The sequence below is a fragment of the Panthera onca genome, chromosome D3, assembly GCF_046562875.1.
Source record: "Panthera onca isolate mPanOnc1 chromosome D3, mPanOnc1 haplotype 2, whole genome shotgun sequence".
Lineage (NCBI taxonomy): Eukaryota > Metazoa > Chordata > Mammalia > Carnivora > Felidae > Panthera > Panthera onca.
In genome coordinates, this window is record NC_138350.1 from 20,653,948 (window position 1) to 20,659,406 (window position 5,459).

The window sequence follows — 5,459 nt, forward strand, 5'->3', positions numbered from 1 at the left end:
GCTGTAATGGCCCTATAGAAAGCCTTGTGGTTAACACCAGATTATAATGTGTAATATCTTAGATTAAAACCACCTAGTGAAAACAATTTATTGGGTAATCATGCATATGGTAGCTTTTCCCAAACAAATCCACATTTACTAGGGCAGAACTGAATAGTCTGTTGGCATCCTGTTCTCCAGCTCAAAGTCACCTATAAAGAAAAATAGGGCTTCCTAGTTCTCATTCAACCCATTCTTTTTCCATACTAAACTATCCTTAAGACTGATGCAGTCGTCTTGTGTTTTGTATCTCATTCCTCAGCTCACAATTATTTTTATTCACCTTAACTATATGCATAGCATTAGAGAACAGGATTCTACAAGAATACTATAGCTATGGTCTTGAGTCCCCTTTCCTGACTGAAGGTTTTTCAGTCCTAGTGATCTGAGGTGGTAACTTATTTCTCAAGTTAATTTGCCCTAGTTCTCAGTACTTGTTTAGGGCCATCAAACTACTTTGACTTCATGCTAGAGGGTCAAATAATGAGGCTGTTCTTGGATTCACAGGTGAAGGGCTAGGTAGTTGGATTTTGACTGCAAGGGTAAAAAACAGCCTGAGTCTTCAGTGTTAGGCGCATTGCCTATAAACCTGGAGCTGTCCACCCTATCACTTCCAGGAATATAAAAAACCAGGTTGCCTTAAACCTAGCTTTGTGGATTGAGCATGAAGTCTTCCTAGGAAGTATTTCATTAATCCTCCTGTTCCCCAAACCCCCATGGGATTTACTCAGTGGGATGCCGTAGCTTCAGAAATAGATCCTATGTTTAGAAGTCTTACAAATGCCACAGGTGTAAGCTAGAAAGCAGTCTCAAGTAACAATGGGAGAACACAGATGCCTGAATCCAGTTCTACCTTTCCTGTGTTGTCCTCTTTGACTTCTTTTCCCCTTGGTGTTGAACCAAGAGTTGTAGAAGTAGGGTGGGAAGAATTCAGCTGGAGCTGCCAGTAAGGGTTTCTCTTCAGGCTAGAAGCTGGTAGGGATCAAAATGAACACAGGCACCAAGCAACCGGCAAAGCCATTAGCCACTGATTGGTAAGATACAGCCAGAAGGAAATAAGGGAATGCTGCTAACGCTAGCACATTACAAAGTAGACCTACAGATTTCAAAACTATTCTGGTGTTGGGGTGGGGGGAGCAGAAGCAAAACAGGAAGCTAATTCAGTCTTTAAGGAGCTAAGAACCTGATAAAAGGGTTAGAGCAGAAGGAAGTGATGTCTAAGCTAACAAGAGAGAGGTCTTAAATGGACCAACTTTGGGAAGTCTAGCAGGCATGAGATTAGAAGCAATCAGGATTAGAAGGACGTGCAACACAGAGGTTATGAAGTCATGGGAATAAAACATATAGCACAAGGAATACAGGCAATGATGCTGTATGGGGACAGCTACAACTGTGAGCATAGCATAACATGTAAACTTTCTGGATCACTGTAGTATACCTGAAACTAATGTAACATTGTGTGTCAACTATACTTAAAAAACAAAACGGTTAAGAGGCACCTGGTGGCTCAGTAGGTTGAGCGGCCTACTTCGGCTCAGGTCATGATCTCATAGTTTGTGAGTTCAAGCCCCACATTGGACTCACTGCTGTCAGTGCAGAGCCCACTTCGGATCCTCTGTCCTCTCTGCCCCTCCCCGACTTGTGCTCTCACTCTCAAAAATCTTTTAAAAAACCAAAGTCAGATCCACTGACTTCTTTGTAAATGAAAGAGAAGAGCACAAACTCCAGGAATGAAGATAACTTACAGGTGTATACTCTGATTCTTCAATAATTCTATGTCCTTTACCAACAACTGATTCAAGGATAGGCGGGGTGCCTGGGTGGCTCAGTTGGTTGAGTGTCCAACTTTGGCTCAGGTCATGATCTCACGGTCTGTGGGTTCAAACCCTGTGTAATAGGCATGTGACCCAATTTAGGCCGTAAGACACAGGACAGTCTTAGAGCCTGGCTTATAAGGTATTCAACTATGTTTTGAAAAAGGGTTGGCTGTACTTGCCAATTTCTTCCCCCACTTCTCATTGCTTGCACTGACTTCCCAAGTACTGGCTGCTCAACCGCTTCCTTTTGGAGGCACTGTTCTTTCCTCCTACCTGACCACTCTCCTTAACAGGTCTTCCATGAGGTTCTTTGTGGCCTTCTTCAAATTATTTTTTTTTTAATGTTTATTTTTTGAGAGAGAGCATGCCAGCAGGGGAGGGGCAGAGAGAGAGGGAGACACAGAATCCGAAGCAGGCTCCAGGCTCTGAGCTGTCAGCACAGAGCCCAACGTGGAGCTCAAACCCACAAACCGTGAGATCATGACCTGAGCCGAAATCTGGCGCTTTAACCAACTGAGCCACCCAGGCGCCCCAAAAATAAAAATTTTAAAAAAGGTTAAGAGGAGCTAAGGAATATGGAAGGCCTCCTCAATGCAAAACAGAAGAAGGCCACAAAGAACCTCATGGAAGACCTACTGTTAAGGAGAGTGGTCAGGTAGGAGGAAAGAACAGTGCCTCCAAAAGGAAGCGGCTGAGCAGCCAGTACTTGGGAAGTCAGTGCAAGCAATGAGAAGTGGGGGAAGAAATTGGCAAGTACAGCCAACCCTTTTTCAAAACATAGTTGAATACCTTATAAGCCAGACTCTAAGACTGAACCGAAGTCAGATCCACTGACTTCTTTGTAAATGAAAGAGAAGAGCACAAACTCCAGGAATGAAGATAACTTACAGGTGTATACTCTGATTCTTCAATAATTCTATGTCCTTTACCAACAACTGATTCAAGGATAGGCGGGGTGCCTGGGTGGCTCAGTTGGTTGAGTGTCCAACTTTGGCTCAGGTCATGATCTCACGGTCTGTGGGCTCAAACCCTGTGTAATAGGCATGTGACCCAATTTAGGCCGTAAGACACAGGACAAATTGGGCAGTTTCTGGGAAATAGCTTCCCAAAAAAGATAAAAACCAGCCCTCTTTAGTATCCTCTGGATGCTGATGTAAAGCATCAATGTAAATCGTATTCTGTGATTGTGAGGGGAGCCAGCTGCTCAGCAAAGCCAAACTACAGTAGACAGAGTAGATTGATAAAAAAATCTGGATCCTCAATGGCATCACAGCTGCTATGAGCCCATCTGAGTGAGTTCCAGACAACTTATGTGAGAGACCAAGTTTCCTTCCACTTCAGCTGGTTTAGTTAGTATTTGCTGTAAAATACAACTAAACGCATTCTAACATTAAAGGCACAGGACACTTAGTCTGCTTATCTGTGCTATAAAAAAGATCAGGAAAGGGGTGCCTGGCTGACTCACTCATTAGAGTTATGTGACTCTCGATCTCAGGGTTGTGAGTTCGAGCTCCAGATTGGATGTAGAGATTGTTTAAATAAACTTAAGGGGTGCCGGGGTGGGTCAGTCAGTTAAGTGTCCAACTTTTGACTATGGCTCAGGTCATGGTCTCACGGTTCATGAGTTCAAGCCCCACATGGGATTCTCGCTATCTCCCTCTCTCTCTACACCTCCCCCACGGGCATACACACACAAGTTCTCTCAAAGTTAAAAAAAAAAACTAAAGGGGCACCTGGATGACTCAGTCGGTTAAGCATCCAACTTCAGCTCAGGTCGTGAGCTCACGGCTCGTGGGTTTGGGCCCTGCATTGGGCTCTGTGCTGACAGCTCTGAGCCTAGAGCCTGCTTCGGATTCTGTGTCTCCCTCTCTCTCTGCCCCTCCTGTGCTTGCAGTCTGCCTCTCCTCTCAAAAATAAACAACAAAAAAAAATATTTTTTTTTTAAAACCAGGAAAGAAATGGAGTATGTAACTGTACAGGGAATTCAAGCTTTGAAAGCCAAACCACTGTAGTCTTGGAGTTCAAGAGAAAGCCTTTACTATGGGAATGCCTCTCCTTAGCAGCCCTACCCCAGACAGCATTTCTAACACAAAACTATACTCCTCTCCCAGAACTCTCAAGTCTGAGCCCAAAAAGAAAGAAAGGAAAAAGGTAGGGTAATGTTCTCCTCAAGCATCAAGGGGCCAATGATGCAGGGAGGGGAGGATGTTGAATGATGGAAGCAAGGCCTATTCAAAGCACATCAGAAGTCCCTGGATGAACTGGATTTCAGCAACCTCCCCTACCCAACATCTTAGCAATGCTAAATTCTTGCCCAATGATGTGAATTTGAACATGAGGACTCCCCTGAAACACAGTATTTGCTCTGGTTGGAGAGCAAACCTTGCTGGAAATCTCACAGCTCAGAAAGTCAACGTTTCTCTAAAGAATTGGGGTAGGCTCTAGAGTATGGCCTCTATCATGAATGCACCAGGGATATCAAGGTCTATATCCTGCAAAGTGACTGGGACACCAGGCCTGAGGGGCTTATCTCCTATGTCTGGGGACAGGAAAACTATCAGGGAAACAACTGTCACTCAGGTAGCATAAGTAACAAGCACTGGAAAAGGCTGAGTATATGGATAATCCCACATCCTCAGCCCTCACAACCTGTTAGAAGCTCTAGCTCACTTCACCTAAAATCAAACTGTCTTTCTGCAAATCTGTTTCCCTTCCTAATTTTCTCAGGGACTACCCTTCTCTATCACCCCTGTAATCCATACTGAAATAATCTTTGACTTCTCTTCTTCCACAGAGCAAGTCAATCTCGGTACGTACATGCCCACACCTTCCCTTTGCCATTATTCTCACTAACCCAGTCTACTGCACAAAAATTTTTGCCAATAAATTTCCCAATATTCAAGGAAATCCCTTTATATTCCTGTCTTTCCAGGAAAAACCTCTGATTATGCCCTTAGTGCCCTCTTAAATAGTCTTGACCTCACCTTTCCATCTAACATCCCACCTTCATACATACACATATGTGGACACACAAACCTCTGCTCAGGTAAAGGAAAGAGACCAATGATAAGAGCCAACATTCACTAAGCACTTACATGCCAGATACCGTGCTAAGTATTTGACAAGTACTATCTCCCTTAATACTAACAATCTCCACTCTAGAACACAAGTGCTATTACCATCTCCATGTTACATGAAGAAACTGATGGTTATAGAGGTTGTATAATTTATGCAGGGTTTCAAAGCTAATTAGAAGTGGCCATGCAATTCGAAATCTTGCGTCTGGTCAGAGTACTTTACTCAACTGCTACATAACACCATCTCCCACATGGGCTAGCCTTGCAGGGAATAATCAGTTAACTTACATCAAGTCCTTCCTCTTTCCAGTATCATCTGTGAAAGGCCACTTGAGAAGAGTGAAGGCCACATCCAGTTGGAAGGGTTTCCCATGACTAAACATCAAGTAAGATGTTGCAGTCACATTTTTATCCATTTCACACTCAAAACCAAGCTCCCAAATAACCCCTTCTGCAGCTGCCTCACTGTACATAGTCATCTTCATTCAGTCCATCCCAAAACAAATTCTGACAATGACACGTGAAC